The following is an 11198-nucleotide window of genomic DNA, read 5'->3' on the forward strand; positions in this document are numbered from 1 at the left end:
ATGAATAGAAATTACAGACCGGGACACCGGGACACAAATGACGACCGGGACACTGGGACAGAGGGAATATAAATGACGACCGGGACACTCAAAGAGAAAATACAAACTGGGACACCAGGACACAAATGACGACCGGGACACGGGGAATATAAATGCTATTTATATGCACAGAATGCTGTACATTCGCATGTTTTACGTAGTTAAAAATATATATTTATATATATCTCTATTCACAGGTGGGACACGGGGACACAGCTACAATGGCGCGTAACTAATATGGCGCGTAACGACTTACGCGCGCGGGGGGGCTTGGGGGGGCGCGAAGCGCCACCCCTACAGCTAGTATATATCTATATATATAAAAATAATTGTCTGTGGATCTGTGGATCGTGGATCAGGTGACGTCACCTGAAAAAACTGGATCAGGTGACGTCAAAACTGAAAAAACTAAAAAAAGGCAAAAACTACAAAAAAAACTAAAAACTAATAAAAAAAAATAAAAAAGCTAAAAAACTAAAAAAACTAAAAAAAGGCAAAAACTACAAAAAAAACTAAAAACTAATAAAAAAGCTAAAAAACTAAAAAAACTAAAAAAAGGCAAAAACTACAAAAAAATCTAAAAACTAATAAAAAAATAAAAAAGCTAAAAAACTAAAAAAACTAAAAAAACTAAAAAAAGGTAAAAAACTAAAAAAACTAACTACAAAAAAAACTAAAAACTAATAAAAAAAATAAAAAAGCTAAAAAACTAAAAAAACTAAAAAAAGGCAAAAACTACAAAAAAAACTAAAAACTAATAAAAAAGCTAAAAAACTAAAAAAACTAAAAAAAGGCAAAAACTACAAAAAAACTAAAAACTAATAAAAGCTAAAAAACTAAAAAAACTAAAAAAAACTAAAAAAAGGTAAAAAACTAAAAAAACTAAAAACTAAAAAAAACTAAAAAAAAGGAAAAAACTGAAAAATAAGCTAAAATAAAGGTAAAAACCAATAAAAAACTAAAAAGAAAAAAAGGAAAAAACTAAAAAAAATTTTCATCTAAAAAACTAAAAAAAACTAAAAAAGGTAAAAACTAAAAGAACTAAAAAAGAAAAAAATAAATGACGACACTCAAAGAGAAAGCGACCAGGACAAAAGGAATGTTCGATTAGCAATCAACAAAGCACCGGGAGTATAAATGACGACCAGGACATAAGTAAAAAAAAAAACTAACAAAACTAAAAAGAAGGTAAAAACTACAAAAAAACTAAAAAGAAAAAAAAACTAAAAACTAATGAAAAAACTAAAAAATCTAAAAATCTAAATAAACTAAAAAAGAAAAAAAAAGGAAAAAAAAAAAGGAGAAAAACAAAACTAAAAAACGAATGTATATACAGACCGGGACACCGGGATACAAATGACGACCGGGACACAGGGAATATAAATGACGACCGGGACACAGGGACACAACTACAACGGGGACACCGGGGGAAACAGGGGGATATAAATGACGACCGGGACACCGGGACAGGGAATGGTCGATTAGCAATCACCATCAACAAAGCTCAAGGGCAATCATTAGAATCATGAGGTATAGATCTGAATACAGATTGTTTTCCCATGGACCATTATATGTTGCATGTTCAAGAGTCGGTAAACCTGACAATCTATTTATATGCAAAGACAATGGGACAGCAAAGAATGTTGTATATTCGCAAGTTTTACGTAGTTAAAACCATATATATATATATATATATATATATATATATATATATATATATATATATATATATATATATATATATATATATATATATATATATATATATATATATATATATATATATATCTATCTATATTCACAGGTGGGACATAGGGACACAACTACAATGGTGCGTAACTATTATGGCGCGTAACGACTTACGCGCGCGGGGGGGCTTGGGGGGGGGCGCGAAGCGCCCCCACCAACTAGGTGTTGGGGTGGCGCGAAGCACCACCCCAACAGCTAGTATATAAATAAATAAGTTGTCTATGTGTGTGTGTGTGTGTCGAGTGACGTCATTTTTGTGTGTCGACTGACGTCATGGAGTTAGTTGTCGTCATGTTTGTTATGACGATGACGTCATTAAAGGTATTTAAGACATTTGTTCACGGAAAAATGTTTAACTGTAAAATGACCGAAGAACCTACAATGGCAAATGCCGAGGAAGCCAAAAAACTTGCCAAAAAATTTGCTGCTGATAGAGAAAGTAAGAAAAGAGCGTGCCGAGGAATCACAAGAACAGCAAGAAAACAGGCTTGCGACTAAAGAACGCAAAACTGCACAGTTAGATGAAAATCCACCTGGACAGCGAGAGTCAAAACATATCAAAACTGAAAATGATAGCGATGATGATTGGGTTTGGGATTTTGACTTGGATAAGGTCATCAATGCCTACCTGATTTAAGTTAAGAAAACAAAGGTTCGGCGATATGTACTTCATAGTGACGCTGAAAAATAAAGAAGAAAAAGAAAACTGAGATAAAAAAGGTAAAAAACAAAATAAAAACTAAAAAGAAAAAACACTCAGAGAAATTATAGACCGGGACACAAATGACGACCGAGACAGAGGGAATATAAATGACGACCGGGAACCTCAAAGAGAAATTACAGACTGAGACAGCCGGACACAAATCACGACCAGGACACAGGGAATATAAATGACGACCGGGACACAGGGACACAACTACAACGGGGACGCCGGGGGCACAGGTGGGATATATAAATGACGACCGGGACACTGGGATTGTTCGAATAGAAATTACAGACCGGGACACCAGGATAAAAATAACGACCGGGACACAGGGAATATAAATGACCACCGGGACACTCAAAGAGAAATTACAAACTGGGACGCCGGGACACAAATGACGACTGGGACACAGGGAATATAAATGACGACTGGGACACATCATTAGAATAATGAGGTATAGATCTGAATACGGATTGTTTTTCACATGGACAATTATATGTTGCATGTTCAAGAGTCAGTAAACCTGACAATCCATTTATATGCAGAGACAATGGGACAGCGAAGAATGTTCTATATTTGCATAGCGTGCCGAGGAATCACAAGAACAGCAAGAAAACAGGCTTGCAACTGATAGAGAAAGTAAGAAAAGAAAGCGTGCCGATGAATCACAAGAACAGCAAGAAAACAGGCTTGCGGCTAAAGAACGCAAAACTGCGCAGTTAGATGAAAATCCACCTGGACAGCGAGAGTCAAAAAATATCAAAACTGAAAATGATAGCGATGATGATTGGGCTTGGGATTTTGACTTGGATAAGGTCATCAATGCCTACCAGATTTAAGTTAAAAAAACAAAGGTTCGGCGATATGTACTTCATAGTGACGCTGAAAAATAAAGAAGAAAAAGAAAACTGAAAAAAGAAAAAAAGTAAAAAATAAAAAAAAAAAACTAAAAAGAAAAAATATTCAAAGAGAAATTACAGACCGGGACACAAATGACGACCGAGACAGAGGGAATATAAATGACGACCGGGAACCTCAAAGAGAAATTACAGACTGGGACACCCGGACACAAATCACGACGGGGACACAGGGAATATAAATGACGACCGGGACACAGGGACACAACTACAACGGGGACGTTGGGGTACAGGCGGGATATATAAATGACGACCGGGACACAGGGATTGTTCGAATAGAAACTACAGACCGGGACACCGGGACACAAATGACGACCGGGACACAGGGAATATAAATGACGACCGGGACACTCAAAGAGAAATTACAAACTGGGACACCGGGACACAAAGCACGACCGGGACACAGGGAATATAAATGACGACCGGGACATAGGGACACATCATTAGAATAATGAGGTATAGATCTGAATACGGATTGTTTTTCCCATGGACAAGTTTATGTTGCATGTTCAAGAGTCAGTAAACCTGACAATCTATTTATGTGCACAGACAATGGGACAGCGAAGAATGATGTATATTCGCATGTTTTACGTAGTTAAAACATATATTTATATCTATCTCTATTCACAGGTGGGACACAGAGACACAACTACAATGGCGCTAACTTATATGGCGCGTAACGACTTACGCGTGCGGGGAGGCTTGAAGGGGGCGTGAAGTGGGGCTTGGGGGGAGCTTGGGGGGGGGGGGCGCCGTTGGGATGGCGCGAAGCGCCACCCCAACAGCTAATATATATATATATATATATATATATATATATATATATATATATATATATATATATATATATATATATATATATATATATATATATATATATATATATATATATATATATATATATATATATATATATGTATATACGTTCGTTTTTGAATTGGTCTTTTTTTTAGTTTTTAGTTTTTTACCTTTTTTTAGTTTTTTTTAGTTATACCTCATGATCCCAATGATTGCCCTTGAGCTTTGTTGGTTTTGATTGCTAATCGAACATTCCATGTGTCCCCGTCGTCATTTACGTATCCCCCTGTGCCCCTTGGCGTCCCCGTTGTAGTTGTGTCCCTGTGTCCCGGTCGTCATTTATATTTCCTGTGTCCCGGTCGGCATTTGTGTCCCGGTGTCCCGGTCTGTATATACATTCGTTTTTGAATTGGTATATGACGAAAAAATTTTTTGTGTTTTTCCCCTTTTTTCTTTTGTTTTTTTTTTGGTTTTTACCTTTTTTCTTAGTTTTTTTAGTTTTTTTCTTTTTCTTTTCAGTTTCTTTTTTGTAGTTTTTACCTTTCTAGTTTTTTTTTTTTTTATTTTTTTTTAGTTTAGTTTTTCTCCTTTATTTTTCAGTTTTTTCTTTCTTTTTTTTTTCTTTTTTTTCTTTTTTAGTTTTTTTAGTTTTTTAGCTTTTTTAAGTTTTTTATTAGTTTTTAGTTTTTTTTTCTTTTTAGTTTTTTTTTGTAGTTTTTACCTTTTTTTAGTTTTTTTAGTTGTTTTTTTTTTGGCTTGAATACATTCGTTTTTGAATTGGTATATGATGAAATAATTCAGACGTCATATGCGGACAGACAGACAGACAGCATGCAACATATAATTGTCCATGGAAAAAACAATCTGTATTCAGATCTATACCTCATGATTCTAATGATTGCCATTGAGATTTGTTGATGGTTATTGCTAATCGAACATTCCCCGTGTCCCTGTCGTCATTTATATATCACCCTGTGCCCCCCGGCGTCCCCGTTGTAGTTGTTTCCCTGTGTCCCGGTCGTCATTTGTGTCCCGGTGTCCTAGTCTATAATTTCTCTTTGAGTGTCGCGGTCGTCATTTATATTCCCTGTGTCCTGGTGTCCCGGTCGTCATTTTTGTCCCGGTTGTAATTTGTGTCCCGGTGTCCCGGTCTGTAGTTTCTCTTTGAGTGTCCTGGTCGTCATTTATATTCCCTGTGTCCCGGTTGTCATTTGTGTCCCGGTGCTTTGTTGATGGTGATTGCTAATCGAACATTCCTTGTGTCCCAGTCGCTTTCTCTTTGAGTGTCCCGGTCGTCATTTATAATATATATATATATATATATATATATATATATATATATATATATATATATATATATGAATGAATGAATGAATGAATGAACTTTATTACCCGTAAAAGTATAAAAAACACAAAGGACGGAGCATTATCGATAAACAAAAACAAAAACGATAAACAGCGAAGAAAAAAAAATTCAAACTAACAAAAGACAACGTGGACTAATTAACCAGTATCAATATGGAAAAAAAGGCTGCAGAGGGTCATTAACGTGAATAAATTTGATAGTCTTTTTACATTAATCATCACTGGAAGACCGAATCCGAGACACATCAATTAAACCAAATCGAGCAATTATTTTTTTGTTTCGGTGCCATCTAGGAAGCCGGAGGAGGAATTTGCAATATCTGAAATAAGCCGTACGTAGAGTATGTCGATTTTTCTTACGAAACAGATGAGCCATGCCTGATAAAAACAAAAGCACAGGGGAGCAATTAGCGTTATAAATCATGCACAAACCGTTGCGGTTGTAACGGCTTTTGTTTGGGGATATTTTTTCGTAAGCGACGCGTAGGTTTTTCACGGCTTGATTCACTAGGGATGAACAGGTAGTGGAAAGTGTTGGGCCGAAACACAGACCAAGCCAACTAACTAAAGAAGAACATGGCAGAACCGCAGTCCCAGCAATGAATGGAGCGACCGCATAAGGGCTATTAAAACAAATAAACTGGCATTTAGACGCATTAACTGACAGTCCAATCTTAGATAGTTCATTGGTTAATATAGTAAAATTAGAAATCAATCCACGGTGAGTCTGGGCAACAAGAGAACGTCATCTGCATATGCAATAGAAGACAAACCAATATTACCATAAAAAACAGAAGTTCTAGGTGGACGCAGGCACGATGCAAGCACGCATTTGAATATACTAGGAGACAATACGGCACCTTGCCGAACTCCCTTATTAATTTTTACCGGGTCTGATTTTTGGCCATTCCAGGTAACTTGAATTTTAGACTTTGAATACCGAGAAGACAATAAACTTAATACGGAAGGATTAATACCTGAAGCCGCAAGGGAAAATAGAGTGCACAATATTGTCGAAAGCTCCAGAAATATTAACAGTAAGACAGTATAAAGACATTTTAGTTTTTACGGCATCTTTCATGAGTAGGCTTAAAACATGATGTGCATGGGAGCAACCGAAACTTTTCCGAAAACCAAATTGAAAAGGCCTAAAATCACAATTCGACTCAAATTCTGGTAGTAACAAATGTTCAAGCAACTTACTTAAAAAACACGATACTGTAATGGGACAATAATTTACAGATGACGTGGGGTCCTTGCCTCGCTTTTGAATAGACGTTACACGGCCACAAAGGAAACTATCAGGAACAAGGGACTGTGCTAAGCAAGACTGGAAAAATATTTGTAGATGGTTAAGTAGGGTAGGACAATCATAAGCAAAAAATCGGTAAGAAAGGCCGTCACCATCAAGGCTATTTGAACGCTTAATTTTTCTTAAAGCCCGGCGAATTTCAGATATTGCGACAGGCTGGACGTGAGCCTGCAGGAGATGGTATGGTGAAAGCGGTTTAAGCAACTTATAATAAAAAAGACTTAAGAAAACTATTAAATACACTGAACACACGCTTATAATGATCAACAAAATTAGCTAGCTGGAGACAAGATAGGGTAGATGGGGAACATTTCTCACTGTTAATAACCTTATTCCAGGAGGCCTTATTGGCGAGGCCTGGCCATGCATTCAAGCGTGCTCTCTTCAAACTGGCCTTATATTCAAGCTTACACTTTTGTTTCACAGAGAAAACAGCTCCGGACGATGGTCGGTCACATGATAACCACATACTTAGCCAAAATTTGGCTTTTTGCTTAGCACGTTTTACTTCAGGATCAACGTTCCAATTAGGCTTTCTTGTACCAATCCGAACTTTATCCACAGGCATTGCAGCTTTGGAAGCTGATTTAAGGCAATGGACAATTTGATAATAATAGCAATTTAGGTCAACTCTACTTGAAGGCGAGGAAACAGACGTTGGCAGCAGGTGATATGGCACTTTTATGGTTGACAGTAAAGCAGTTAGTGTAGCAAGGTATAGTGGGACATTAGCACGATTTCAGTTCAACTTCGTATGCCACTTCGACTGAGGCGAAAGGGTTTTGCCAGATAGCTCACAGGACAAATTACAGCTAAGAATAAGGTGATCGTCATCAATCTTCTCTTCATCCACCCTGACAATCGATGATATTAATCTGGAACTGGAAGAGATCACATGATCCAGGTTCGATTTTGAACAGCCTCTGTTGTGAATATATGTGAATGGGAGGCTCTTAACTGCGACGTGGTATATGCTAGGAAGTGATTCTAGAAAGAGGATTGACCTATTGGAGGTACCTAGAATGTCACAGTTAAGGTCACCAGCTAAAACCCAATTTAGGTATTTCAAACGTAGACTTTCGAGACTTTAAACTGGAGCAATATTTAGCGAAAGATGTGAATGATGCTATAGAACGTCGATCGCAAGGTAAGTAAACGTTTATAAAGGCGGTACTGTCACATTGAATCGCTAATATATTATCATCACAATGAATCACAGAGGGCTTTGATGGGGAACGGAAGAAAATTGCTAAGCCACCGGAAGGGCGGCCTCTAGTTTTCTTGGGCTCTTGCGAAAAAAAATGGTGGACAGAAGATCGCTTCAGGCTAGAAACCTTTGATTTGGTCAAAAGATGCTCTTGCAATTCATTAATTAACAAGTTTTTGTCTTTTTTGCCGTTAATATTGAGAGAAGCAAAACTTAAAATAGTGGCTTGGTTCATTTTGGAGCAGAGTTCAGAGCGTGGTTGATCACTGGGCAATTCATATTATAGGAAACATGAGCTTGGCCGCAGTTGGCACATTTCGGAGCCTCTAAGCAAGGATTATCTTTAGTATTGGAATGGCATCCAGAACATTTAGAGCACTTCATCTCATTCGGGGCACATGGGCAGTGAGCTAACGAATGATGGATACTTTGGCATCTAAGACACCGTCTGGGCAGTTCTTTGTATTCCGATATCTTAAAAGACTCGTAACCCAAGCGCAGACCTGTAGTAATGGCAGATTTTAGCGCAGCGGAATCAAGGAACTCCAAACGAAATGTATGAGAAGAGCCGATCCGGCTGGCCTCAACAAGACCAGGAATAGTGGAGATGAGTATACTGCTAGAAACACTATCGGGAAGTCCCCTAATTACTCCAAGAGGTTTGCGATCAATCACTTTAGCAAGAATATTTGGATAGCTCGCAACAGCAGATGCGGCAAGAGAATTGGCGGAAACTTTATCCCGCGTAACAACAACCCATCTTTTCCTTGCCGGATCGGACTTTACCAACATAATTCCGTCATGTCCGGCGAAAGAATCAAGCTTTTCCTTGCGAGAAACGGGGTCTCTTAGTTCTGGAGGCGGATATTTAAGAACGACGGCGTACGAGGGTTTGCAATTGGTACCCTTACTATCCGAGACCAAAGAACTATTTATAGACGTTGCTGGACTATTGAGGTGAGCAAGCGATTTTAGCTGATCCAGGAACTTTTTGACTTTGGCGGTAAAGATAGAATAAGCTGACGCTGGAATGCTAGGGACTTCAGAGAGGGATTCGATCACGAACTCTGGAATATCAATATTTTCTGCAGAGTAGCGATAATGTCCGACAATGAACTATTCTTAGCACTGGGTCCCGAACGACGAGGTATAGGCTCATCTGGGAAGCACTTGCTATATAAAAGTTTCTTAGCGCCAAGAACATCTTCATACGGGAAAAAATCACTAGCTTTTTTCACAATCGACTGATGGTCCAACCCCTCATCGAGATTGTGCTGAGGAAAATTCAAAACTGGGCAATAGTAAAGCGTACTGGTATTCCAATTGTCCATGATAAGCAAATTTCACTCACGACTCGGTATCAGTCCAAAAACAACTAAGCAAAAAAGGTATATCCACAGAGAAGTTCTCAATAAGCACAATCATGAAATGATCCACACTGGCCAAATGAATGCAATGAGAATAAATAATAACTTATCTTTGAGTGGGGCAAGTAATCCAGCGATTTGCAAGTAATCTGAATATTTCAATGCACGACTCAGATGATAGTACTGCTGAATACTAACTCACAGCCACAATCCACAAATAATCCTTAACCCGTAACCATATACAAGTTTGTAAATTTATCTAACAAGTTTCAATTACAAGTTCAAAAGTATTTCACTCATTATTTATTCCAAACAGGTACAGAGTTATTCCGGCTTAAATTCAGTTAGTTGTTGACTGGTCAAATACCAAAAGAGATTTTTTTTAATTAAATTAAAAAATGAGGTATTTTTAACTTACGAAGGAGTGTTCGGATCTTAATGAAATCTGATGTTTGAAAGGATATCATGTCTTAGAGCTCTTATTTTAAATCCCTACCGGCTCCGGTGAAGGGGAATTTGGGGGGCGGAACCTCAAATCTTGGAAAACTCTTAGAGTGGAGGGATCGGGACGAAACTTGGTGGGAAAAAATAAGTACAAGTCCTAGATATGGAATTGACATAACCGGAACGGATCTGCTCTCTTTGGGGGAGTTGGGGGGGGGGTTAATTCTATAAAATTAGAAAAAATATGTATTTTTAACTTACGAAAGAGCGATCGTATCGTAATGAAATTTCATATTTAGAAGGACTTTGAAACTCAGATCTTTTATTTTGAATCCCGACCGGATCCAGTGATATTAGGGGGGGATCGGAAATCTTGGAAAACGCTTAAAGTGGAGAGATCAAGATGAAACAATGTGGAAAGAATAAGCACAAGGCCAAGATAGGTGACTGACATAACCGGACCAGAACCGCTCTCTTTGGTGAAGTTGGGGGGGGGGGGGAGAGTAATTCGGAATTATTAGAAAAAATGAGGTATTTGTAAGTTACGAACAGGTGATCAGATCTTGATGAAATTTAATATCTAGAAGGATCTTGTGCTTTAAAACTCCCATTTCAAATTCTGACCAGATCCGGTGACATTGAAGGAAGTTGGAAAGGGAAACCCGGATTCTTGGAAAATGTGAAAATCGAGGTATCTTACGAAGGGGTGATCGGATCTTAATGAAACTTGATATATAGAAGAATCTTATGTCTCGGATGCTCCATTTTCAATTCGAATTGGATCCAGGGACATAGGGGGATGGAGGGGGAAGCAGAAATCTTGGAAAACGCTTAGAATGGAGAGATTGGGATGAAACTTGATGGGAAGAATAATTACAAGTTATGGATACGAGATTGACATAATTGGTTCGGATCTGTTCTCTTTGGGGGATGTTATTTGGAAAAATTAGAAAAATTGAGGTATTTTTAACTTAAGAACGGGTGACCAGATCTTAATGAAATTTGATATTTAGAAGGAACTTATCTCTCAGAGCTCTTATTTCAAATCCTGATCATATCTGTTGACATTGGGGAGAGTTGGAGGGGGAAACAGGAAATTTTGGAAAATGCTTATTATTGTCGTAGATACGTGATTGAAGTAACCGGGATCCGCTCTCTTTGGGGGAGTTAGGAGATGGGGTTCAGTGCTTTGGCGAGTTTTGTGCTTCTGGACGTGCTAGGACGATGAAAATTGGTAGATATTTCAGGGAGCTGTACAAATTGACTGTATAAAGTTTATTTCCCCGATTCGACCATT

Source organism: Artemia franciscana, chromosome 7, assembly GCF_032884065.1.
Source record: "Artemia franciscana chromosome 7, ASM3288406v1, whole genome shotgun sequence".
Lineage (NCBI taxonomy): Eukaryota > Metazoa > Arthropoda > Branchiopoda > Anostraca > Artemiidae > Artemia > Artemia franciscana.